At 36.9% G+C, this 14684-nt stretch overlaps 1 protein-coding gene and 1 long non-coding RNA gene across 4 annotated transcripts in view; one reads left to right on the top strand and one right to left on the bottom strand.

Moving 5' to 3' along the window:
* The window catches only part of XRCC4 (X-ray repair cross complementing 4), a 251826-nt gene extending 240208 nt beyond the window's left edge, over positions 1-11618 (top strand). Inside the window, exon 11 of one of the 3 annotated variants that reach the window (XR_013361769.1) lies at positions 10517-11618. The gene's annotated coding sequence lies outside the window, so the exon portion shown is untranslated. The remainder of the gene's footprint in view (positions 1-10516) is intronic. The other 2 variants (XR_013361776.1, XM_077866098.1) reach the window with 2 other exon arrangements.
* Positions 576-2995, bottom strand: LOC144294476 (uncharacterized). Its single transcript, XR_013361834.1, has 2 exons — positions 2805-2995; positions 576-859 (listed from the first exon to the last, which is right to left on the bottom strand). It is a non-coding gene; the product is annotated as an uncharacterized LOC144294476 (long non-coding RNA).
* Positions 11619-14684: the final 3066 nt, after the last annotated feature.

Raw genomic sequence — 14684 nt, 5'->3', positions numbered from 1 at the left:
TGCTTCGGTGAATTAATAGAAGCCTTTGATCATTATGCATTTTCTCAAGCTATAGACGTTGAAAGTATAATGTTTAGCATGAGTGGGGCTTCTCTCCCTCCTTTGAACACTGATAGTGCCCCTGGGGCAGGAAAGTAGGACCAGAAATCTCATTTTTCTTGTTCTTGCCTCCTCTTCACCATGCCTTGAGCCCCACTGGGCTGCTTCCATCCATTTGTGGCCCATTTCTAATTTATTCATCTGTAAGGAGTGTTGCTTTGTCCTTTATTCACGAAAGAAGAACCCAAAGGCTCTTTGTGTGCTCTTATCTGCCTACCTCCTTAGCATGCACCCTTAAGAGTGTTGATTTGTTTTGTGGCTATTTGTTTTAAATGTATTTTTCTCTCTTCACCAATAGAATAATAAACTATTTGAAATAGCTGAGCACATAATTCATATTTTGTGTCGAATGGAATTGACTGTGAAGGAAAAGCAACACCCACCCTTGTCTCAGTTCTCTTTCTCACTAGTGTCTAAGTGAGCAATAGAAATGCTCTTTCGGGGGCATCTGGGAGACTTAGTTAAGCATCTGACTCTTTTCTTTTTTAAGCTTTTATTTATTCATAAGAGACTCACAGAGAGAGGCAGAGCCACAGGCAGAGGGAGAAGCAGGCTCCATGCAGGGAGCCCGATGCAGGACTTGATCTCAGGTCTCCAGGATCATGCCCCGGGTGGAAGGCAGGCACTAAACTACTGAGCCACCCAGGGATCCCCAAGCATCTGACTCTTGATCTCAGCTCAGGTCTTGATCTCAGCTCAGGTCTTGATCTCAGGGTTGTGAATTCAAGCCCCATGTTGGGCTCTGCACTGGGTGTAGAGCCTACTTAGAAAAAAAAAAAAAATGCCCTTTCAAAATTAAGATGTTTTATAAAGACTCTTTACTGAAATATTTCCCAAAGTGGACAGCACACAAGATGGCACAATGACCCAACATTATTATTCTGATTCCCATAATGAAAAGTTGACTTAACAGTTTTCTTTCAATCTTTCTGATCACACAAAAGAGGAAAACTTAATTTGGTATTTGCATATATTTAATGCTTCTTTTCAGTGTCCCTGCCCTTACACTGTTTTTCATTTATTTTTTAACAGAGAGTATCTAGGCCTCACATTCAGAGCCTTTAGCACAAGATATCAGTATTTACATAAATTTTAAAGCACTGATTTGTATTCACTGTATATGTATTTTATACTTACCATCTATTTAAGGCAAGCAATATATTCTTTATCCACCTATTCTTTATCCTTTATCATGATATAATCTTTTAAAATAATAGAATGAGTCAATTTAAAGAAAAATATTACAAAAATATTGGTGGTTTCATAGTAGAGCAGAAACCATGTGAGTTATTCAAGAGTGAAGTCTGTGAGGCCCTGCCCAATTTTATTTATTTATTTATTTTTTTTAGTTTTAATGAAGCCACTTCCTTTATTGCAGTAACCTCTGTACAAAGCAGCAACTGCAATACTCAACGTTAAAACATTAGAAAAGCATTTGTGTGACAGTTATAGTACAGTATTATCAAAATATTGCATTTTCAAACTTAGTAGATAAACATCCACCAGAGCTCAAATCTTTAAATTATTTCCATAGTCTTTAAAAATATGTCATGTCAGAAAGCATATAAAAAGAATGTAAAAGGAAACCTAAACTACAAATGAAATAATGGAACAAATAAATATTTGATTTAATTAACCATTAATCAGCTTAACACCACCATTCTCTCTAAACCCAATGAATATTTACCTATAGGAATAATGAACTGTCAAATGCCATTGCATATTTATTTCCAAGTTATCACCAATGATTAGAACGGAAAAAAATGGCATTAAAATAATCAAATTCAGCATAAATAGAATAGACTAGAATAGCTTCAACACTAGCTAGCATCTCTAAGAATTGTTGAAATTTATTAGAGTACTACAAGCAAATAGATTATTGGGAGACATAGAAATATTAACCTGTGAGCACCAAGTATTTATCAAGGTGAAAAAGCCAGTCATCACCCGACATTCTGAATACTCTTATTATGTTATTATGGCCACTAATGTTATGGCCACACAGAAGTGAATAGGATGTGTGAGTCACAGAGTTTTGACTTGACCCTTTCCACCACACACTGTCATGCACAGTTACCAATAGCATTGGCTTCTGCATCTTTGCATATGAGAAAGAAGAAGAAAGGCAGTTTAAATTTTATTGTTTTTAACCTGGCAGTGTATCATTTTTTCCAATGCCACAGTGTCCCAGGATCCAAAATAAAAGGGGTTAAAGATTACGTTCTGAGAGGCTGGCAAAACAGTTCTCAAGTGCATTACTCAGCTTGAGGCAGACGTCACAAGGGGAACTGGCTGTCGTTTTAAAGCCAGTGGGTGTAAAACTTGCTGTTCCTTTCTATTTGTCTGTGAGATAATTCTGGCTCCCCTTTCCCTCCAGGGCATGGCTGCCAAAAAGAATTAGTCCCATACCTACACCATTCATGATGACCTCTGAAACACGAGAAGCAAATATTTCTTACTGTTAACCAGAAACATTTCCCCCAAATAACTGCAAATAGCACAAACGTCTGTTCCATTGATAGATAATTCCAGCAACACTTTTTTCCCAGCAAAGTGGAGATAGTGTCACAGCAGGATAGAGTAGGCTGGAGTCACTAACTTTGACGTTCCAATCCTTGATCTCCCACTGCCTAGCTCTCTTCTCTCAAGCTAGCCACTTGACCTCTCTTTGGAAGTCAGCTTCTTCACGAAGGGGACCTACTCACGTGTACTTCTTGTCTAAGCACCAGATAAGGCAGATGCTGTACAGAGGCAGTAGGCACAGCGTAATCCACAGTGTAAAAGTGCTTTCCGGAAGTGTTTGTTCCCCCAGCATTTCTTAAATTACTCAACCTCATATGTTCTCCACTAACGTCAAAGGCCGCAGCCAGACAAAAGGCCTTTCCTTGTATTGAAGTCAAGTCTTTGCCTGGTTGTGGGCTCATTCTAATCATGAACCTTGATACACTTGTAAAAAAAAGTGGACTTGCTTTTCTTCATATCTCCCCATTGGTGGGTGTCTTTTAATGATATCATTTAATGAAATTTCTCAGTTATTTTTTTTTTTGCTTTGCAACTCTAAATTTCCAGATATGTTCAGAAGACTCGAAAAATACTCCTTACTTCCCAGAGAAATAGTGTGAATAAAATAGAGATGCCATTTGTTATCCATAAAACATACTTTTTTTTTTGTATCACCTGTAATATAGAGAAGACTTACTTATGCATTTACTTGGACTGAGAATAGACAGACAGCAAAACTTCATCTTGGAAATATATAGATAAAACTGTTATCTTGTGCCTCAGCCATTAGTAAAGAACTGGGTTCAGTTAGGATTGGTATTTGCCGAGCATAACGAATGCTAAGAGAAGAACAGACTTCATTTAGAAGTTGTATCTTGTGTGGACAAATTAGTCTGTGTACTTGTTCCAAGTAGTTAGCATAGAGCAAGAGGAACCCAGTTTTCTGGAATCCTGTGCCATACATTGTTGACTCCTGCTAGTTATCTCTTCTAGGAATACTAGATAAAAAAAGCAAATTGATTTCCAAGACTTAACTTATGCACAAAAAGGACATGTACAGAATGTTTTATTCATACTGAATTCTTTGATGTCCCATCTTTAATAAGGAGGTAACTAGATTAAATTTAAATTCCTTAATAGGAAGTAAAACATGTGTTTAGTACATCTTACAACTTTTGAGACTAGAATGATAAATGGTTATTTTATAAGATGATTTTTGAACCTTACCTTGATTCTTAGGGTTCAAAGGAACAAGTTGTGACTGAGAAGACTGGTAAGAAATTATGTATATAGAAGATTGTGGTGATATGAAATTTAAAAAGCCCTAGGGACATTTTTTTTTGTGCTTGATTTGGCCTGATCTGTTGACCATGTTAGCTTTTCATCCATCTCACTAGAAATAGTTTTCAACAAAGATACGCATTAGGCAAATTACAAATGGTGTGTTAATGTGTGTGATGAGGTTTTCCATTTTCCTTTCTTTGAAGCTTTGAAAAAAAAACTTTGGGTGGTCATTATAATTGCAGTCCACTTGCATACTGGATTTCCTTCATCTCTCTTTAACCATGATTTTGAGCTGAATCTCCACCAAGGGGGAAGTAGCGCTGGTGCTAATCCCAACTTGGCAGAATTATTGGGTTCCACCCCAACAGTCACCAAAACATTTGGGTTTAGTCAGAGCACTGGTTCATCATTTCATAAAACCAAATCTCTTCATCCCACAGTAACCTGTTGGTGGACGATAGGGAGAGTAAGAGAGATGTGAATGGACTCACTGAATAACAGAGCATGGCCCTCTCGGACGTCAAGAGAGAGATGAAACACTTCCACTCTTTGACGCTCCTGGAATATTAAGACAAGAAGGAGAAAAAGAGAAATGTCAGAACAGGATAGAAAAAAATTGTACTGCATTTTAAGTACTTAAACTCATGCTTTGAACACATAAAAAAATAAAATAACCTTTCTGGAAAACAAGATCACGTGGCCAGATTTGAGAATATAACAGCCCTAGCTAAATGACTTTACTAAAGACACATTATTTCCCAGCCATCATAGCTCCTTCTCAGAGCTGAATGGAAGTTCCCGGATCATTTAGCCTCATTTAATAGATAAGAAAACTGAGACCAAAGAGTGTAAATTATGTGCATTCAAGAGCGATTAGTTGGTGTAAAAGCATATCTCAATATACTCTGTGCAAGCAGAAGGCACATGGCAGGCACAGGAGGTCTGGAGTGGGTGGAATGATGACTAGCAGGTGATAAGGTGGTAAGTATCAAGAGCAATATTGCAGGGAAAGTAAGTATTGGGTGAAGCCACCATAAAATGGGCTGAGTCATGGACACCTGTGGCTAATCAAGACTCCAGATTGATATTTCCACATGATTACAGAGAAAGCTGCAATTATGCCACTACTTCATAAGGTGAAATTGGAGGTTCCTGATTTCTAGTACTCCTATTCTGTGTTTAGTACTCTAACTGGAAATCTATGAGAGATCCTCGGGGAGACAGGTGGCAACTTTCTCCAATGAATTTTTAAGCTAGGAAGCAGAGATATTAGGAGTTGATTTTAACTCAGTCTTTTGTGAGACACTCTCCTCTTTGAGTCATGCTTTAATAATTTGGATCTTAGCAATGATTTTATTTATCTTGGGGAATTTTACTTTTCTAGAGAGCCAGAATAATTCCTTCCTTTTAGATATCAGAAGCAGACACTGGAAAAGCTGCTTTCTTTTTCATACTGTTGGGATTCTGGGCTCCTTAGTAACGTGGCCAACCATCTTGAATCAAATGTTAGGAGAGTGCTATTGGCTCTATCTCCTCATAGATCATTTCCAGCTGTTAGAACAACACAAATATGAAATCTTCTGAGCCAGGAAAACTTGAAGTTTTCATTAGATCCCTGTACAAAGACTGGATGCAGTGTTTAAAAAGAAGCATCAATACCCTGTGTTTTGAGGGTGATGGGATATGGATACCATCACAGTCAGTGGGGATGTAATTTGATACAAACATTCTAGTAGGCAATTTGGCAATATGTATCAAAAGCCTCAAAATGTATATTTTTTCCAATTCAAGATGGCAGGCTAAACACATGCATTGGCCTCTCATTTCTTCCAAGACCTTATTGAATTCAAAATATAGAAATGTAGACTAGAATCCCCCTTTATATCTGTATCTCTCAAGTTCAGTCAGGAAAATTGAACCAAATAGTTTAATAGAGAAAACTCAATATGGGCACCTATTTCTGAAAGTGTTAGGAACGTCTAATAAGCCAGATGAATTTGCGACATCAGGCACTACTGCCACAACTAGGGCTGAAGGGGCCAAGGAAGAAATTATTGCTGGAGTCTAAGAAGCCCAGTCTGCACGGCAAGAGCTGAAACCATACACAAAGGGGCTGCTTGAGGTCAGGAGGTGTTGGACAAGAAAGAAGAAATGCAACACTTCTAGACATGCTGCCCAGGGCAGAAAGGGAAGGGAGGAATATATTGCCTTCTTCCTTTTCTCTCTCTCCAGTATCCTTCCAGGGCTTCCCACTGGCTGAACTTCCATGGAAGCCCATTGGCACATAAGTGTCATTTACAAGAGCTGCTCACTGCTCTGTGATGGAGAGTAGAGCAGGAGAACATAGTAATGACTAAAATGAAAAGGGCATCTGCCTGGCCCAACAAACGAGAATGGGAAATGTGTGTGTCACCAAAGGTTGAGCTATTTAATAAATTCCTGGAATACAAAGAGGTAGATGAGAGCCATTAGACAGAAAAGAGGACAGAGAAATCATCAGCCTAGAGTACCCTCTGACAGCACTGTAGAGGAAGAAAGCTAATCTGCCTTGTGGAACCCCTGAGATGCCTTGAGTGCAGTCAGTAGACACAACAGAGGGAGAGTGAAAGATGGAACTAAAGACAGAGATTACTTAAAGGTCTGACTATGCCCAGAATTCTTCAAGTCAGCCCCCTATCTCCCACATATGTAAGCAGGCAACTCGCATTTTACCCCAGACAAAATAGATGATGACTCCCTTCTAAAGAAACGGAACATGCTGGGAAAAGATAACATGTCTAAATTTGTTGATGCCTCAGAGGGAAGCCATTATCATTTGAGCATTGTGCAGGCACTCAGCCTGACAGCCCGCTCCCACTCCCATTGATCTGAGTTCACTGGTCAACGCTGCTCGCCCCAACCCAGGAAAACATTTCAAAAGGGGAGAGACCTCCTAGGAGAATAGTCTTATGCCACTACCAAAGCAGAAACATCTCCATCTACCCAGGCCTGCTTTCTTAATAACAGAAGTCACTAGAACATGAGGAGAACTAGCAGTATAAAAAGAGAAATACCAAATTCTAAAATATAGAAAAACAACCTGTTTTTCAGGTTCATCTGTTTCAGAGGAAACAGATGATTGAGGAAACAAAAAGAATTTAAAAAAATCATCCTTAGAAATATTCTCAAAAAGATTCAAGAAAAGACTATACATCTACAAAACAGGAAGTAGGAGGGGAGAATGAGAAAGCACTCTTAGGGATTTAAAATATAATTTGCCAAAATAAAAAAAAAATTAGTAGAGATACTGGAAAAAATAAAATCAAGGAAATCTTTCAAAACATTAAATAAAAGGCAAAGGATGGAAAATCTGAAGAACACATGGAGAGAGCCTGTATTCAACTATTAAAAACCTCAGAAAGAGAGGAGGCAAGGCAGTGTTTAAATTATTCAACCAAATAATAAAAAAAGATATGTGCTAGAGCTAAAGAACAATAAGACTCTGGTTTGAAATGGCTCACTGAGTGTCCAACCCAATGAATGGAAACAAACCCCCCAACTTGACACACTGTGGTGAAATTTCAGAATAATAGAATTAAAAAGAAAACCTTGCAAGCCACTAGGGCGAAAAAAGTCACAATTCACAAAGGAAAGAGATTCCAACTGATACCTTTAAAGTTCTGAAGTAAAACGTTTTACCTAGAATTCTCTATAAACAGTTTCAGAGATACAAGCACTAAGTACATTTATCACCTATGTGTCATCTCATATGAAGCTACTTGAGTGTCAGCAGAAGAGATCGGTAACCAAGGAAGGTGGGAACAGTGGCTCGGACCCAGGAAAGGAATAAAGGGTGTTCCAGGTTGCCACAGGGCTCTAGGAACCACGAGTCCTGAAGAGACTGGAACAATAAGTCCCAGGGGTAGGCTGAACCTCAGGGACAGCATGTGGCTTATGGAATGCTCATATGGCTTAGAGTCTGGAGAAACTAAAGGATAAGCAACAAAAGGTGTGGGAGTAGGAAGTACTAGAAATTGCAGCGGAAAAGTTGTACTGCAAAGTCTTGATCAAAATGTGATGAAAATTAAATGCTTAGGTTTTAAGGAATCCATGGACCTTCATGCTACAAACAATATCATTTGGGTGGCCTAGATTCCTCTACAAGGGCCCATGGAAAAGGCACTGGAAGCCTAGTGCATCAATTGGCATGGTGTATATCTGTTTTTTGTATTAAAGCTAACATTGGCAAATCATTTTATCGGTTTTCTACTTAAGAGACAACCTAATGACATAACGTGGAAGATATATTTGTATTTGCAGGAGAGAACAGAAATATTAGCTACTTGGATTACATGTCAAAGCTAACAAAAGATGGAACAAAAGTTTTCTAGGAGGAAAGATGGAAAAATAGAAAACTATCTCATCTTTTAAGGAGTGGTCAAGATCAAGCAATACTGTCAAAATTAGAAAAAGAAATGAGAATTTTGTTTTATTACCTAAAAGAAACCAATAATAAAACTAAAAGTAATTTAACAAATACTGACTTGGAGGGGCACATGGGTGACTCAGGTGGTTAAGCATCTGCCTTTGACCCAGGTCATGATCCTGGGGTCCTGGGATCGAGCCCCATGTCTGGGTCCCTGCTCAGCTGTGAGTCTGTTTCTCCCTCTCCCTCTACCGCCACCACCCCCAGCCTGAGCTCTCTCTATCTCAAATAAATAAACAAAATCTTAAAAATATATATTGAGATGGAAATGAAAATGATCAACACCCCCCCTCGTCTTCACCTTAGGGAATCACTGCATATTGTCTAAAGTAATTGAACAGAAGAATACATGTATTACCTAGCTCCTTCATACAGCAAAATGAAGTGTTGACATCACTTCAGAAAAGCCCAATCTCAGCCCTCCTCCCCACTGCAGAATTATTGAAATGGGATCTGCATTTTAACAAGATCTGTCAGTGTTTTATCTGCATATTAAAGTTTGAATATCACTCCTTTAAAAGAGTAATTCTCAGCTTTGGCTATGGGTTATTAGAATCACCTAGGGAGCTTTTAAAAAAATACCATTTTTTAAAAATAGCCCAGGCCCTACTTTAAAAGATGATGCGTTATTTAAATGGCATAGAGTACAGAATTCAGTATTTTTTTAAAAAGCTTCTGAGGTGATTCCAATGTGTAGTCATGGTTGAGAACCAATGGTCTAGAATAACTGTGGTAAGGGACAGAGAATGAAACCAAAAACAATTTTAAAAATTTGTTTCTGGATCTATTGGGGCATTGGGCTGACAATGGAGAGGCACGGGGAAAAAGACTGTTGTTTTAAATGAATAAACAAATAAAAAGCAGAATCAGACCTATAAATACGACAGAGAACAACAAATGGATGGTTGCTAGAGGGGAGGGGGGTAGGAGCTGGGCAAAATGAGTGAAGAGGAGAGGGAAATACAGGCTTCTAGTTATGGGATGAATAAATCATGGAATACACGCACAGCATAAGGAATATGGTCAATGATGTTGTAATAGTGATGTATGGGGACAGGGTAGCTACACATACTGTAAGCATAGCATAACATATAAACTTGTCTGAATCACTGTGTTGTTCAATTTAAACTAATGTAACATTGTGTGCCAACTATACTCAAAAAGAAAAGGAAAAAAAGGCTTGCTTTAATAAAAAATATTGTAATGTTTGATCTGACACATGTATTACTTGAAATATAGGTTCCTTTTTATGCATAGAGCCTTTGACTCAGAAATCCTACTGATAGGAACTTTTTAAAAGAATAATTGATCGATTATACAAATACTTAGGTTCATAGTTTTGAGAATTATAAACGATATAAATGTTCATTTAAAAAGATATCTGGGATACCTGGGTGGCTCAGCGTTTGGGCGTCTGCCTTTGGCTCAGGTCATGATCCTGGGGTCCTGGGATCGAGTCCCACATCGCGCTCCCTGCATGGAGCCTGCTTCATCCTCTGCCTGTGTCTCTGCCTCTGTGTGTGTGTGTATCTCTCATGAACAAATAAATAAAATCTTAAAAAAAAAAGAGAGAGATATCTGCACACCCATGTTCTTTGCAGTGTTATTCACAATAGCCAAGAGAGAGAAGCAGCCCAAATGTCAACTGATGGATGAACAGATAAAAACAATGTGGTACATACATACAATTGAATATTGTTCAGTCTTAAAAGGGAAGGAAGTAGTCGCATGTTATACTATGGATGAATCTTGGAGACACTATGGTAAGTGAGATGAGCCATTCACAAAAAGACAACTATTGCATGATTCACTTATATAAGGTATCTAAAGTATTTAAACTCAGAGTAGAATGGTAGTTACCAGGGCTGAGGGACCGCTTTTGTTAAAAACGACATAGAATCTCAGTTCTACAAGGTGAAAAAGTGCTGGAGATCTGTTCCAGAACAATGTGAATAAACTTAACACTGATGAACTGTACACTTAAAATGGTAAAGTCTATTTTACGTGTTTTTTTTATTTTATGTGTTTTTCACCACAACTGTAACAAGGATGTATTTTGTTAAACAACTCTGTGTGTGTTTCCATAGTAAAAATTGTAGAATATGCAACAAAATGGCTGTATGGCTTGCAAAGTTACAATTGAGACCTCTTCTCTTACCTTTCTAGATTCTTTGATATTTTAAGAGTAAGCACAGAATATTGTTATAACTGTGGGGAGAAAAAAGAAGCTGTTCCCACTTTGAAGTATATAAAATAAAACTTCCATCGGAGCTTACCATGAGTGAATGACTCACACTGCCCTCCCTTATTTGCCAAAGAAGCAATTAATTACATTCTCCTGAGAAATTCAAGGCTTCACATCCCTGTAGGAGGTTGCTGTGTTGTGTCTAGATCTTCTGGGACTTCGGAGTCTTCTCTCTGGTCTTGGGAAAAGAAGCAAAAGCTAAGTAGCCCTTTTAGACACGAAGTAGAAAAACTAGTTCACATCATGGAACAGATTTTCTTTCATAAATTCCTTGAACTTCAAAGACTGGTAAAGCAGAGTGAACATCAGGGGAAATGAGAGGAGGATAGGGAATGGAGGAATTAATTGCTCTAGACAGAGTGGACCAGCCCAAATGTATGTTGACATTTTAGCTTTGTTTACCACTATTTTATTTTGACCCTATCTGGGTATCCTGAGTCATGGTGACACAAAATGTGGGTCGTTACATTATAGTTGTTTTACAACTATTTGTGTTTGCCCTTTTGGTACTTGAGCCTGCAGTCCGTTGCTACACTATGTTGTCCTGAGATGGGATCATTAACCATTTTTCTTTTATTTTAAAAGACTGGCTTAACGAAGTGTCTATAAATGTGAAAGAAAGTTAAACTAGAAGATCTTCAATATTATTAAAACCAAATGTTCAGAAAAGAGTTTCACTGTAAATGCCAAAATATCTCTATGACTTTGTAAAGCATTTAGAGTCTACCAGATATTAAAGTCCATCAATAAGCTAATGTACATTGTGATCAGCAAATCCATGGTTTTTATGCTAGTGTGAGACTTCTTTTTATTGTTTAACCATTCTAATACGAATGGCTCCATACACCATGGAGCTGAGGGCTTTTTAACCTCGCAAAAAAATGGATGGCATGGCAATCAAGAGTTTAAAAAAGAAAAAAAATTATTAAAGGTATTATAGAATGAATAGGGCAGTTATTTATATTTCCATCAAAGAATTTTTTTAAGATTTTATTTATTTATTCATGAGAGACAGAGAGAGAGGCAGAGACACAGGCAGAGGGAGAAGCAGGCTCCCTGCAGGGAGCCTGATGTGGGACTCGATCCCGGGTCTCCAGGATCACTCCCCGGGCCGAAGGCAGGCGCTAAACCGCTGAGCCACACAGGGATCCCCCAAAGAATTTAAATCTTATCTTCAATCTAATGTTGGAATTGCGATCCTAGCCTATATCTATTCTTGTTATTAGGCCTTAATGTACACCTTTGGTTTGTCATCATTTTTTATGGACTTATCCAGAAATACCACATTTCTAGTTCCCTTTTCCTTTCTCTAATCAATCCATTACCCAATTCAGAATATGCCTTCAATCCTTTGAAGAGAATGAATATACTTGATGAAGATAAAATAGTTTAACAATTCAGTAATTTTTTTGCACTGTAAGTGACCCAAGTTTTTATCTGCTTACCTAATCTTTTATAATATTGGTTGTTAATATTTTAGAGTCATGAGAAAGAAAGGAGAAGGGGTGGAAGACAAAAATAAATGAGAGAAAAGAGAAGGAAAGAAAAGAGGGAAATAAAAAGGAAGGTAGAAGAGATGAAGGCAAAGAATCATAGAGCTGACTTTTCAGGTAACTGTCTCTTCCAATATTCCAGACAATAGCCCAGACAAATCAATGGAGTCTACCCCAAAACCAAATGTGAACAGATGTTCAAATCTTTAGAATAAAAATAGAGATAAAAATAGCTCCAAGTTGTTTTATTGAAGGATGTTTACCCTAAATCATAGAGGTAAAATGTTGCTACAGTTTTTCAAAACAGTATTATAATCTTTAAATAATATCATGCAAAGGGAAAGGAAACAGATTTTTTTATTGCCTCCAGTATAATTTGGAGAACAAGCCACACAACATTTTTGAGTGTATTTGTGCTGACTTAGGAAACATTCTCGATATCTGGGTCTTAGAAAATTGTGCTAAGCTTGCAAGTTCATAGCAGATCAAGAATAAGAACTGTCTTAGGAAGTTTGTTGGTTTTTCTTTAGTTTATATGTAGCCAGCTGGTTTCTGACCTCTTTGTGTAAATATCCAGCGTTGCACATAATCAGATTCCATATTACCTTGTTATGACATCATTCCCCGCAGACTTTGATCCCTTACTAACTTTTCCAAACCATACACACAGACTTAAATAACAATAAGAAAATTGCTGCTTATCCACCAAATACCACTGCTGGTGGTGTGGGAGAAAAAAAATGGTATACATATATACATATATGTATATATGTGTGTGTATGTGTGTCTATACACATATCTGTATTTATACATTTATTTTTGATATATGTAGATATGTATACATATGCATAATAATGCATAGATCTAGAGAAAGATTAGAAAGACACTAAAAGGCAAAGTATATTCTATTTGATACTAAATTATTGAAGTTTCAAAAATGTATATCTCTGGTGAAATATACATTTAAGTTCCCTCTTTTTGCAGTTGTTACCAATTAATATTTTTGTTCAACTGGTATTTTAAAAACAAGTGAATTTAAATGTAAATTTGAGACTTTTGTTACATATTCTTTTTCTCCATGGATAAATGAAAATAAAGTTAAAGCTGTATTCTTTGGTGATCCGGAAGCCTGGGTATAAAAGACACAATGATCTTGTAAATTACCCAGAAATGGCTTCTTTAGTGTCTGATCAAGATAAATGACACAAGGCAGCTGTAAAAAGAATTCCCACTAGCTATTGACCCATAAACAGTGGTGTCATTTTTCACTTGTAGGAAAGTATCAAAATCAATTTAAAATAACACCAAATCTTTAGAGTTATAATTGAATGTCCTAAATTCTGCTTAGGAGGATATTATTTAATTGATGTTATTTTTTAAGTTAAAATACATTAAAACATTCTGATTGCTACAGAACTTTGATGGCTGTTAAATATGAATCCATTTTCTACGGGTATACTGTATCCCCAACATCTAGAACAGTGCCTGGTACATAGTAAGTGGTCAGTAAATCTGGTTGAACGAGTGAAATAATAACATATTAAAATAATAATAATATATTAACTCTTGGAGATTTGGATACTAAAAATGATGTCATACACACCAAAGACAAAGGTACAAAACTAACAGATACATTGGTAATGAATATTTATTGACCACTTTTTACGTAACTACTACTAAGTGCTTTGCATGCATTTTCTTATATAATGATCAAAATAGCCCTATAGAAAATAGTGATTAGATTATCTCACATGAGAAAGTGGTGTAGAGAATAGTAATGTTTTCAAGGTTACACAGCTAATAAACAATGGTGCCTAAATTACAATTCATATATTCTGGCCTAAAGTGGACATATTTAAACAACTTTGTACCACTCTCTCAATATACTATATTTTCATTGCCCACTTTATGGTCTCTAGGATCATTAATAGACTCTAGATACAAAGAAAAAAAAATTTTACTAGAAGAATTAAGGTTCTCATGATATATTGAATTTTCTATCAATAGATAAGATGTTTTTATTTTTGCAGTATGCAGAAATTTAAAAATCAGTTAATTTTATTATGTCTTTTCTACACAGTACATGGGAATTTATCTAGTAAATACATTTGCACAGATGGAAAGAGAAGTAGCTCTAAAGATTTAACTGCTGCGGTTTTTTTTCCATAATAGTAAAAACTAGGCAACAGGCTCAATGTAACTCGGTAGAGGTCTGGTTAAGCAAATTGTGAATGTGTAGTAGATGGCCACATAGTTATTTAAAAAATTGACAAATGACATTCTAAGAATGAAAACAATAGCAGTATTCATGAGTACCCCAGACTTTAGAATCAGGTGGATATGGTTCAAGACCAGCTCATGCCCAGTTACCAGATATGCAACTCTAGGCAATTATTTAACCTTTGTAGGCTTAATTTTCCTCATCTGTAAAACGTGGATACTTACACTATATACCACGGGAGTTGTGAATGGTATTGGTGAAGGAGAGGAAGTTTATATAGAGATACAGCCTATATTTTTCTGTCTTGATGTCACATTTATTTTAAGTGTCTGGATTCACATCAATAAGCAATTACCAATGACAGTGGTAAAGAAA

This window comes from Canis aureus, chromosome 2 (genome assembly GCF_053574225.1).
Source record: "Canis aureus isolate CA01 chromosome 2, VMU_Caureus_v.1.0, whole genome shotgun sequence".
Classification (NCBI taxonomy): Eukaryota; Metazoa; Chordata; class Mammalia; order Carnivora; family Canidae; genus Canis; species Canis aureus.
This window is presented reverse-complemented; position numbering and strand designations above follow the sequence as displayed.